Source organism: Terrapene carolina, unplaced genomic scaffold, assembly GCF_002925995.2.
Source record: "Terrapene carolina triunguis isolate 2854851 unplaced genomic scaffold, T_m_triunguis-2.0 Scaffold112, whole genome shotgun sequence".
Lineage (NCBI taxonomy): Eukaryota > Metazoa > Chordata > Testudines > Emydidae > Terrapene > Terrapene triunguis.
The window spans coordinates 23,422,624-23,435,865 of NW_020664463.1; the positions used below are offsets into that span (position 1 = coordinate 23,422,624).

General features: G+C 51.7%; 1 pseudogene; it reads right to left on the reverse strand.

The window, feature by feature from the left end:
- LOC112113128 overlaps positions 1–7,319 on the reverse strand; it is an 11,706-nt pseudogene extending 4,387 nt beyond the window's left edge.
- Between the last annotated feature and the right edge of the window lie 5,923 nt (positions 7,320–13,242).

Here is a 13,242-nt window from a genome sequence, read left to right on the forward strand (position 1 = left end):
AGGGGAAACTGAGGCACCCACACAGTATTCAGAGAAAACATTAAGAACATTCCCACTTTGTAACACCTATATACGACTAGTTATATACTTTAAAGGGTGTAAAATAATCAAGTATTGTGCTAAACACAATGATACTCCAAACTGACCACCAACTTTAAGTTGTGTGTTTTTCCCCTCAGGTGAGGGCTCTGGGGTGGGGCTGGGGATGAGGGGTTCACAGTGCAGGAGGGTGCTCAGGGTTGGGGTGCTGGGGGCACAGGCTCTGGGGTGGGGCAGGGCTGGGGATGAGGAACTTGGGGTGCAGACAGGCTGCCCCAGGGCTAGGGCCAGAGAGGACTCACCCCCCACTAGCAGCAGCAACCTCCAGGGGAGGGACCCCTCCTCTTCCCCCGCAGCACACTCACTCTGCACCACGGTCACTGCACATGCTCCTAGGGCCTCTCTCAGGTCCAGAAAGCCCACTCGCCTCCCCTATGGTGGGTATCGGGGGGGGGGAGGGTTGCCATAATGTGTGGCCTCCCCTGCTGCTGCCCCTCACCATAGCCTCACTGGGGATGGGGCTGCCCCTTGCCCAGCGTGGGGCAGGAGTGGGGACTGCAGGGTAGTGGCTGTGGGGGGGGGGGCAGGGTGTCACAAAATTCACCCAAGCCCCAGCTGCTTAGGTCTAGGAAGCCCCCGTCCCCAGTGGCGTAGCCAAGTTCTAACATCAGGGGGAGCGAACACATGAAAAAAGGCGCCACCCGACATATCAAATTACTAATCAGGTAGTAGGGTTTACAATGTTATAAGAAGAGATTATGCTTTTACCATTATCCAGTCAACTTGCACACTACTATTTTGAATTAGTGATAATTCACAGAGAGAGAAAGAAGAAAGCTGAATTTAGAGAACAATTATTAACCAGATTCCTGGTTATTCACCAGCCACTTTGCTCCAGTCCATAGCACAAAGCACCATAAACCCAGTAGAATCTGGCCAGGGGACTATTCACCTTAAATTGGCATCTGCTACACTCCCCTCCCCCCCATTCCCAGTCACCACTATTCAGGAGATAGCTAAGTGACAAGGTGGCATGGCTGAAGCATTTAGCAGGCAATTGAAAACTAGTATGGAGTCTGTACAGTCCCTGAGAACACTGCTTCATTCTGAGCACTGGGGCTGCAGCTAGTCAGCAGTGAGACTGAGGAGACATAACTGGCACCTTAAAGCACATTTACCCCTCCTTCCTTCACAAGCTGCACTAAGCACAGTTTCACAGCCCGGGGCGCAGCACTGGGGGGGGGGTAAGTACGGGAGGGGAGGCAATAACCCAAAGTCCTTTGCCTCCTGGTCCTGCCGCTCCCTCAGCCCCCTCCGCTTTAGAGAGACCACGAGGAAAAAACATCCCCCCCCTTTTCCTTCCTTCTCCACCTGCACCAGCCTCGCTCAGAGCCCCCTTCCCTGCCTCGCTCTGCATGTGCCTGCTGCTCCTCAGGCCCCCGCTGCGCTGAGGGGGCTGCGCTGCCACCCCTTCCAGCCCACCCCGGCTTAGGGAGCCTCCTCCTCCTCATCCCCAGGGAACCCAGCAACCAGCCGATGCCGCCTGCAGCCCAGGAGCTAGCGAGCAGGGCCGGGGATGCAGGGGGGCGGTGCGGAGCCCAGAGCCAGCCGGCGGCCACACGCAAAACCCAGCTCCAGACTCCGAGTCCGGTGCTGGCTGCCTGGAAACTGGAAAGGCGCGGCTTTTGGAAAATGTGCACAGAGGGGAACGGCTGCTCCCCCCCAGCTACGCCACTGTGCAGGAGGGGACGCTCCGGGGCGGGGTGGCGGTGGCAGGGGCCGGTGCCCACTCCAGGCAGGTCCAGGGGAGAAACCCAGCTCCAGATATTATATATGGAGATATCCTATCTCCTAGAACTGGAAGGGACCCCAAAAGGCCATCAAGTCCAGCCCCCTGCCTTCACTAGCAGGACTAAGTACTGATTTTGCCTCAGATCCCTAAGTGGCCCCCTCAAGGATTGAACTCATAACCCTGGGTTTAGCAGGCCAATGCGTAAACCACTGAGCTATCCCTCCCCCCAATAGTGGTGGAGCACAGCCCCCAGCCTTGAATATTCCTGGTGCTCGGGCACCACGAGTCCATATAACCTGCCGCCCCGACCACTCCTCCCAGTTTAGTGTCATCTGCAAACTTGCTGAGAGTGCAGTCCACGCCATCCTCCAGATCATTAATGAAGATATTGAACAAAACCGGCCCCAGGACCGACCCTTGACTGTCAACTAGACATGGAGCCATTGATCACTACCCGTTGAGCCTGACGAGCTAGCCAGCTTTCTATCCATCTTATAGTCCATTCATCCAGCCCATACTTCTTTAACTTGCCGGCAAGAATACTGAGGGAGACCGTATCAAAAGCTTTGCTAAAGTCAAGGAATAACACATCCACTGCTTTCCCCTCATCCACAGATGCAGTTAACTCCTCATAGAAGGCAATTAGGTTAGCCAGGCATGAGTTGCCCTTGGTGAATCCATGCTGACTGTTCCTGATCACTTTCCTCTCCTCTAAGTGCTTCAGAATTGATTCCTTGAGGACCTGCTCCATGATTTTTCCAGGGACTGAGGTGAGGCTGACTGGCCTGTAGTTCCCTGGATCCTCCTTCTTCCCTTTTTTAAAGATGGGCACTACATTAGCCTTTTTCCAGTCAACCAGGACCTCCCCCAATTGCCATGAGTTTTCAAAGATAATGGCCAATGGCTCTGCAATCACATCCGCCAACTCCTTTAGCACCCTCGGATGCAGCACATCCGGCCCCATGGATTTGTGCTCATCCAGCTTTTCTAAATAGTCCTGAAACACTTCTTTCTCCACAGAGGGCTGGTCACCTAGGGCAGGCTATCCAGTGACATGGCTTCCCCAGCAGTGTAGCTGGGCTTTGCTCCTGACACACAGCTCAGGGGACAGAGTGGGAGGCAACACTGAGGAGTCTGGAAAGCAGCTGGGGGTGCGTTGTACCATCAAGCCGTTGCTGAAGAGCTTCCCCATGCTCTGGAAGCAGCCGGATGGCGTCTGGCTCCAGGTCAGGGCCCTGGCAGCATCCTTTATGTTCTGCTCATCTATGTGGATGAAGTGCTGGGCTTGGCGAAATGTCTTGAGGACAAGAGCAGTCAGCCTGAGGCCAGGGAAGAGATGGGAGGGGGGACAGAGAACGAGTGGGGCGCTAGTCCCAGAAGAACCGTTTCTAAAAGAACACAAACGTCATGGTGTCTCCCATTGTATTTTGCGCGTGGGGTGAAACAGGCTGCCCCCCGATGTAGTATTAGGAGAGTAGGAGGGGGCAAACAGAAGCAACACAGACACAATAAAAAAGATCTGAAGCTTTCAGCCCTGAGCTCAGACTCACCCTCTCCCACCAGGACATTTCGGAGCATCTGAAAATTCAGTGTTGTTTCTCCCCTCTGGTCCCTGCTATTCTCACCTCATGCCCAAGTGCAGGTGGGGCCAGCAGGGCTGAAATCCCAGCTGCAGACCTGAGTCAGAAGCTCTGTGTAGTGCAGTATGGACGTGTCAGCATGACTGAGGGACCTCACTGCAAACCCAGGTGTGCAATGCAGCGCGGATGCTTACGCACGAGTTTGAAAACACTGAGTCCACAAGCCAGGGTCCCACAGATCCAGGCTCGGCGTGCAGCACAGACTTACCCAGAGAGCCATGGGAGTCTTGTGAGAGGATAAAGCTTTTGCAGTCAGATTTTCAAAGGTGGCATCTTACGTTGGGATGTGGACTGACATGGAGACCCCCCAAATCAGTACATCAGCTCCCGAGTGAGATTTCCCAGCCCCAGTGTCAGTTCAGAGCAGCATCCGAATCTCTGAACCGTCTCAGGTTCCCTATAGTTAGGGCGGTGCTTCCCTGACCAGATCTGCTCCTCTTTGCCATGCCTGAACTGAGCTAGGCCAGCTCTCAGCTCATGCTCTGGGGATCTCTGCTTACCAGGTGTTCCCTGGCCCAGGGCCTTCCCCAAAGACGCTGTATGAGCCGTCAACATGCTTATACTGGAGCTGCTGCTGGTATCCCGCGGAGAGCCAGACAGACAGTGAAGATGTTTTGCAGCCGTCTCATCCTTTGGGTGAGTGATCTCCCTCCCAGTTCCTCTTTATAATAATAATGTTCAGAGTTTTGCACCCGAGCAGCGCAGCTAAAGGGATCTGCAGAGGTCTGTAAGCATTATTGTCCCCATTGTGTAGATATGGGAGAAAGGAGGATTCTGCACTCATTTACACCAACGTCAATCTGGAGTAACTCTTGTGACATCAGTAGAATTATGCCGGATTCACCCAGCTTGGAATCCAGGAGCAGGACTCTCCTTACAGCTTCATCATGTGATCAGCTTAGGGCTGCTCTAACCTAGAAAATTAGATTGAGCCAGTTTATGTTGCTCTGGGGTGTGAAAAGTCCACACCTCTGAGCAACGTAGTCAAGCCAATCTAAGGCCCCCGTGTAGACAGCACTAGGTCGAGAGAAGCATTCGCCCATTGGCCTAGCTACCACCTCTCGGGGAGGTGGATTACCTCTGCCAACGGGAGAACCTCTCCCAGCAGCATGGGTAGCATCTACAGTGACACACTACAGCAGCACCATGTAGTGCTCTAGCTGTGCCACTGCAGTATTTCTGGGGTAGACAAGCCCTTAGTGAACTCTCACAGCTTTCAGCCCAACCTACATTCAGATCCGCTCACCACTTTCCAGGAAGCCAGCAGCTTTCTGTTTGATCTCTGGGGTCAGCTGTCCTGTCTCCTCCAGGTACCGTGTGATGAAGACATTGGGGGCGAAACGCACCATGTTCTGCTCTCCACATCTGCAGGAGGCCGTTGATGTTCTGCAGTGCTGTCCCCATGGTGTCTCCTGTGATACCGAACCGTGCCATAGAGGGCTTTATAGATTTATATACATACAAATCCTTTTTGCTGACATAGCCTGTGAAATAACCTAGAAACATAGGGCCTGATTCACCTCTCCCCTACTCTGGTGTGAATCAGGAGTCATGCCATTAAAGCCAATGGAGTTACATCAGGGTAAAATTGGTGTGATAGGAGAACCAGGGCCATAGGAGATATCATTACTGTTACAGATTAAGGACCCATCCAGAAGTCCAATGTCACACCTTCTACTGTGCTGAACCAGACCACAAATCCTACTAGTCCAGTATCTGAGGGGCCAAGGCAGGATGAGTCACAGGAAGGCATAAATTCCCCATAATCCATCTTGTTGTGCAATACTTCCTCTTGGGGGGTTGGTGGGGGGAAATTTTCAATTGATTCCCAGGTGGAGATCACTTTATTCACTAGATCATGAGGTTTCAGAGCCCTGGTCATTATTATGTTAGCTAACAGCACTGCAGATGCTGTTCTCATTCGTAGGTCTACTTTTTAACTCTCTAAAGCCATTTTCCTCTAAATCCTGCAGCAAGGAGTTGCGCAGGTTAATTACGCTTTGTATGAAAAAAGTATTTGAGCAGTGTACTGTCCATTTTATCCTGCTCTTTTAGGAAGTAGCTTCATAATGGGGCTTCTCCCATTCAGATGCTTCCAAAGGACATGCATATATTTTAAACAGTCAAAGAGTGTGTGAGAAAGAGGCTCACTGACTGGGCAGTGATCCTGCAGGGAACAATCTTGCATTGGCTAAGGGGATTCAGGGCAGGAGGATGGACAAGAAGGGGGCTGTGGTAACAGAAATCTTCCACCTTTAGTTCATACAATTCTACGCATGCTGATCATCACAGTAAGTGGAGTTCCACCCCGGGTGAATTTGCTCCTCCGTGAGAAGATGGCATTAGAAGGAGAAAGTCTCCTGCATGGAGAATCCTGCTTTCCAAGAAGCCCTGGCTGAGACAGACAGACAGTCACTCCTCACCTAGAGCGGAAATGTGAGCTCTCTCTGACCCTGGCACCACATCCCCCGGCACAGCCAGAGTGATGGTCTCTGAAGTGGTGTTCCCTGCAAACAACAAAAGCACTGGCCTGTCAGCATGGTGGAGTGACATGGGAGCCCAACCCACGCTAAGCATCCCCATGAGACCAGCCTCCTCAAAGGGCGAATGAGATGTGGGATCCTCTGGCCCTGAATGCGCCAATAATTGACATCAGAATTCAAAAGATTCCCTGGACACTGATGATGTCCTGGGACACAAAAGGGACGGTGAACATTACAGCAAGTTACACTGACAGGCAGTCCCCGCACCTTCCCTGAAGCCGTATCGATGGGGGGATGAAGGTGGAGGGTTTGCCTTCTTCCAGTCCATAGAATGGCGGGGGGTCGTCTGTTATGCTCCTGTGGGTAAGTGCAGTGGATTAATAGCAGAGCGGCATAGTGTTGCTGGGGCGTCGTAACATGGTATCATGATGGCCTGATGGAGTGGATGCAGTGGTGCTGGGGCTTGCTGGCAGAATGATATGGCCAGATATGTCTACACTGCAATGTAAGTCCAAGGTTTGAACTCAGGCTCAAGCCAAACCCTCCTCCGTCTACATACAAATCGCACTAACCCAGGGCTTGGATCCAGGGGCCCAGGACCCCACAGAATGGAGGGTCCAAGCCTGCGTTAAGCTGGGACTCAGGGTTCAAGCCCTATTGCTTTGCAATGTAGATTCGCCCCCACTGGAATCATGCTCTGGAAGTCGGCCAAAAGTATCCCACGATCCCATGGGCTGACTTTCTTTGTCCTCTGGACAATCAACTTTTCCCACACGGCCCAAGAGCGGGCATATTTTGGGAGGGTGCTAGGAAGTCTGGGATGGGGTAGTTGGACTTGCAGTGTAGCTGCTGGAGCTCCAGCTTGGGTTCAACAATTCCTAACCTAGGATTACAAGAGAGTGTAGATGCTCAAGCCCTACGTTAACGAGCCCAGGGTCTGCTAACTCGAGTTCTACTAATCCTGGGCTCACCCTGCAGTGTGGCCATAACCTTCAAGGCAGGTGTGGGAGAAGCTGTCAGTGACAGGGTGACATAGTGGCTCTGGGATATGGTTATTCAATTGTTCAGTGGTACCAGGAGTTTGTGCTGCCATGAAAGACCTTATTGTCTGACAGCGGCCCCCTTCCCGCAAACGTCCCACAGCTCCTGTCTGTCCTCTCTCATCAGGGCTCCTCTTGCCCAGCCCGATATCATGGGGGTTGTTGGTAGATCACATTATTTCTGTTTCACCTCCCATCTCCATGCACACATAAGTGTTCAGTAGAACATCAGCCGCCTCCCCCCCACCCCCGATTCCCAGTGCCCAGGAGTGCCCCCCCCACCTTTTGGGCACAGGAGGGAGGTGTGGGTGTTCTCCTCTGGCAGTCCCTCTGCCTGGCGGGAGAGTGCAAACAGGCTCAGAAGGGGAAATACTGACAGATAATAAGGCACCATAAGCACCGGAGCACCTCCTGGGATCCCCAAAATACCTCTCAGAGTGGCCAGGTATCTGTTAGACACCAAACCCTGGGGACTGCACAGGGCAATCTGTGCTCATCAAGAGACCCTAGTCAGCCTCACCACGAGGCATTGGGCAGGCCTGGACTGTCCCTGAGAGGGCTAACCAGGGGTTATCTCCCCCCCTCTCCTCCGCATAAGTGAATGGCTCAGGTACAACCTCCCTACGTAGTAAGGTGCCGCCTCGCACCTTGTACCTGTTGGTTCGATCAAAACAACTCTATCCATCATTTTACCCTTTTGCCCCTGTCATTGGGATGGGTCGGCCTGTTCCATGTTATCTGTGGAATGTTTCAGTATAGTGTGTCTTGGTACCATGTTTATACTGTAACTATGCTAAGTGGATATATTTTTATGCAACATCAGCCCTTTCCTTGCCAGCTTCTGTGAGCAGGGCCCAACCTTCAACCCAAATCCAACCCCCCAGCTTACTCCTATGGAGAGATCTTATAAAAGAACCATCCTATGGGATTTAATTCCGCATTCTACAGAGAGGCTGTCATCCTCTGTTACATTCTGTAGGTCTTTAGCAGAAGGACTGAACCCTATTTTGTTTCATCCTTATTAAATGCTGTAGGACCTGGTCATTAGAGCACAGCCAGAGTGGGACCCTAAAGGTGGAAAACTCTGTATCCTGTTCCATTCAGGTGCTCCCAGCCTGGGCTGGATTGGAAACAATGCCCTAAACAGGAAAGGCCTCATACACCAATCTCTAGCTCTCCTGAGCCATCCAATCGCCCCTCGCCCTGAGCCTGGGTTGGAACTGGGGCCCTGCCAGTAAAAGGGTTTGTATATTCTCCCCCTGACCTGAGACTGGGTTGGATCTAGTGATGACAGCTATGTATCCTATTCCCTGATCTCCCGGAGCCAGGCCATCCCCTGGCCTTGGCTTTGGGGATTCTGGATGAGTTGTCAGTTAAATTTGAATGCCTTTGATGGAGTCCGAGCTCATGCTATGGCCATAGGAAAGATCAGCTTCTCCCGGTTTGCATTAAGGTCTCAGCTTTGACCTATGAACTCGGTGTGGTCATTGTTACCATAGCCTGGTCCCAGATGGACTCTCCCACCCTATCCTTAGAGTGTGAAAGTTTTCTGCCTCTCCACACTAATATTGTCTGTTTCCACCTGCCTGTGTGTGTGTCCATCCCTGTCTCCAGGTATACAGTATGTTCAGCTATCCCAAGGAGTACCTCTACATCATCTGAGACAGTTACAATGACCCCTGTGATGGTCACAGGCATAGCAGGAGGAGTCCTAAGGCTTCTGCTTCTCGAGGGACCTCTAGTTCTCCTTATCGGATGACTGAGACTCCTACAACTCCTTCTACAACTATTATTCCACCCTTCATGCATGAATATTATCACACCTATTCCTATGCTGTATCGCTACCTGATCTATATGAACTTTTGAAGGTAAAGTCTCTTCCCAACCCTCAACCTCAATACGTCAGGAGCGATGTGTAACTTGTTTGTACCTGTGTATAAAAATGTATCCCTGCTGACTTTCGAGTGCTACCCTTTATGACCTTAGTGTTTCTTAATGTTGTTTTTTGCATGTAATTGCCTATGTATTTTAAAAAGGAAAAGAAAACACAAGTGAAGAAACTTCAGTCACCGTAAAAATAGCTTGGAAGTTCTGCTGGCTTGCAATAAATGGCAAACAGAACATGCACATTTATTAATCTCAGCTGTAGTGGCACTGCCCAGAAGTGATGCTGCCAATCAGGGTAGGAGCTGCACAAGAGAACACCTGCCTGCTCCCATCCTGCGCAGCTCAGGTGCTCCGTGGCTGTGAAGTGACGCTCATGTAGAGTTCCTATTCTCTGTAGTAGTGGAGCTCCTTAGCTGTTCTGCTCTTGGTTGGTTTAGTATGTGGACAGCCATTTACTTGCATGATAGAGTCCTGTAGTAGTAGAGGGGAGCTGTCCTCCCATTTGCAGCAGTTTGCCTGGAAACTTGAGTTCCACAAAGTGTCCCAGTTCCACAGGATGGGTGCTATGTCCACCCACTTTGGAACAGCCTCTGGGAGGAGCCCTTCAGTGTGCCAGACCATGTGGCTTAACTGCCTCCGTAGGCTGGACCTCTGGTCCCTCAGCACCTCTGCTTCACGCAGTGATCTCTGTTCGGCGAGTCCAACTTAGTGGACTGGAACACAGCATAGAAAGTCCTTGGTTACAGAGCAAAGAAAGTTACAGCACAGTCCATCCTGGTCAGCACAGAGCCCAAAGCCCTGTCTCTGTGATCTCTCTTTGTCCGAATTCAGTTGTACCCGGACTGCTTCCCGCAGCCAACACTTCACTTCCTCCTCATACCCCACAGTCCTTTGATCCTGAGCTGGGAGATGTGGCTCAGCCGCCTGGCAGCGAGGTGGGGAATCCATATCACTCCATGGTGTTGCTTGCTAGGTGTCCATATCCAGGCAGTTGGATTCACCATTGTTTTCTTAAGAGCTCCATTGATATGGAACCATAGGTCTTAGCCTGCCTTGAGAACAAACAGTCCCTTTTCACCCAGTAGGTAACTGCAGCACATAGGGGAAACTGAGGCACACATAAGCTTCATAAAAATATTATAGAAAATTCCCACTTCGTCACACAACATTGCAGGTTAGCACTGCTCCTGCAGAGCTTAGGATCTCAGTAGGGCTCTCCTAACATGCTTCAGTTCTGCAGTGCTCCTGACTGAACTCCTGTGGAGCTGTAGATGAACTCTGCTCCTGAGGAGATTAGGAACATACTGGCTGGCCCTTCTAGCTACCAGCTACAGGCACATTTCCCCAGGCAAAGGGAGTGTTTTTAGGTGGAGAAAATCGCAGGAGGAGGATCCCTGTTGTCCTGCCAGGTTGGGGCAATTCAGGGAGTAGGCTGTTCACTACGCAGCTCAGAGAGCTGCCTGCAAATGCACACTGGGGTCTTCCTTAAGTGTGAATCCAACTAGGTTAGCAAAAACATCTGCTGTGCATGTACAATATGCAATTTTCAAATGCTAATGATTCAGCCAAACTTAATTCAATTTCCTCCTGTACAAGGCTGTGCACTGCTCCTTGAAGGGCTATCACTATGCCAAATGGCAAACCACATTTAGGCATTGGAGTCAATACTGACTCAGAGGGGAGAGCCCCCCTATTGAGTCCCCCCACCCTGCAGCACAGCACCCCCTAGCGCCACACTGAGGCATTGGGGTCAGCACAGACTTGATAGGAGGGTGCTCCCTAAGGAGTCACCCCCACTAGTTTCTACATCACCCTGCCTTTCCCCTGGGAGGGCTCCCAGCCAAGAACTGACCCAAGCCATGGCTGCTTTGAATGTGAGATCTAACAGGATCAGGGTCCCACAAGTTGGTCGGGGAGGAAAAAGAAGAGAACAAAAGGAAACAAGAAAGACAGGATATTTCTGCTGCCACGTGGCACTGCACGCACCTGTAACTTGCTGTTCACTCCTGTACTTCTGTGCCCTCCCTGCTCTCTTTTGTTGGTCTCAGACTCTCTGATCTCTGCCCTTTCCTTCCAAATAACTAAGACGGCACAGATGGAGGGTTATTTTCTATAAGCTCCCTATTCTGTCACCCAGAAAGTAGCTGGGAGCTTACCTAGCTGGGCATCAAGAGGGACTGTACTCTGGCCGTGAAGAACAAGGGATCCTCTGGCCAAGACCTGAGAAGAAACATACACAGAAGTGGGCTGAGGGTTTCTCGTCTCCATGGTTTGCTGAGGCAGTCACTGGGAAATCCCCAGGGGAGGGATGTGCCCCCACCTCTGCTCACTGCCCCTCTCTGTGTACTCACCAGGTTTTAGAACTGCACCCGGGCAGCCCCCTCTTCCAGCTCCTTTGCCAGGATGTTATAGTGAACGGTGACCTGCTGCACGTCCCCGCAAGGCGGCATGCCCTGTGTGGGGTGGATCTTCACTGAGCTGTTGCTGGAGGAATAGAAGGGCCTCAGTGAGTGGAAGGCCGTGCCGTAAGATGGGGCCACCTTCGTAAAGCTGTGCCTTGGGCTCTCCAGCATGGATTTCACCTGGGACAGAGAAAGGGCAGTGATGTGCTTTGAAGGTACCTCCCAGTATCAGGGCTAGATGTCCACCTGACAAGGCTGGAAGGAGGGTTGTGGGTCTATCGCCGCCCTTCTGCATAGGGCTGGCATTTCCCACACAACCCTGTTCAACAAGCTGATCCACATCTGGCTGGTATCTAGTCTACTGCCACAATGGGCTGTACCATGGCAGTGTCCCTCCTCCCACTGGAACAGATCAGACCACTGGACTCTGGTATCCTGCCTCCTGGGTTACTGGATGAGACCTCTGGTCCTTCTACTCCTGTCTTGTGTATAGAGGCCAAGGCTGGATGCTTATGGGGAAGGTATAAGCCACCTGTAATGCATGTCTCCGTGCAATGCTCTCTCACCTGGACAAACGCTGACCTCAGCACTCCTGCAGCATCAGCCAGTGATCACTTTACAAACTAAAGCATGAGGAGTGACAGTCCTGTTAGCCTTTGTCCTGGTGGCAGCTCTTCAAATGCTCTTATTTGCTGGAGACTTTATTAATATTTGTATTACACTAGCACCTAGCAGGGCCCCAAACCAAGATCAGGGCCCCATTGTGCTGGGCACTGGGCATACAGAGAATAAGAGAGAGTCCCTGCCTTTGACAGCCTACCGTTGAAACAGCCAAAATATGGGAGAAAGGAAGTATTATTACCACCTTTTACAGATGGGGAAGCAAGGCACAGAGCGGTTAAGGACCAGATCCCTTGAAGATACTTAGGTGCCTAACTCCCATGGCAATCAATGGGAGTTAGGCTCAGATCCTTGAAAGTATTTAGGTGCCTTAGTGCCTTCCCCAAGGCCACAGAGGGAGTCTGCAACAGAGTCAGGAACTGCACCCCCCTCTCCTGAATCCTGAAACAGAACTTACCCACAGGGCCACCTTTCCTCTCCTTCACTGACGGCTTTGGAGCTCTTTACCTTGAGTCTACTTTGCAGCAGCAGGTTTAACAGTCTGACCAGACGTTCCAAGAAAATCATTGCCTCTGCTGTGTTCTACGCCTTCTGCTTCTTACGTCCCAAGTGCCTCCTTGTTCTGCTGTTACAAGGACGGCATAGACTGTACCACCCGTGGGCCTCCTCTACCCTGTTCATCATTTCACACCTTTCTCCCCGTCTCCCCTTCCCATGCAGGATAGTCCAGCTCCCTCTAATCTCTCCAGCTGGCCAAACTCACAGAGCCCTTCCATGCCAGCCCAGGAGGAGTCACCACCTGGATGCCCCCAAATCGCTGACTTGCAGGAGCAGATGTTGTGTTCCCCCCATCCTCCCATGACACATTACCCCAAACCCTAGTTTTAGTGATGCCTTCCCATTTAGAGACAGCTTGGCCTACGGCACTGCCCATGGAACTAGGGGCCAGGAATTACTCAGTGCTAATGCTGACCCTGCCATGGACTTCCTCTATAGCCTCCAGCAAGTCACTTTACCGCTCTGCCCCTCAGTTTCCTCCTCTGTATAATGAGGCTAATGATACTGGCCTGCCTCATTGTGGGGATCACCGGTTAATACTTGCACAGCCCCATATAAATGCAAAACATTATTCTTCAAAAGCCGGGCTTCACCTGTAATGAAACCTTGTCGCTGTCCCTCCACGGTGAAGTGTCCAAGGTGAAAGAGGTCACCCCTGTGTGGTCTGTGAGGTAGGTCTCAGACTGCATTTTGCCCCTGTATACAGCGAGAAAAACCTCTGTGTTCTTCAAGGGCATCCCATTGGCACTGTTGAGCTTCAGCTGCAAGAAGAGAGAAAG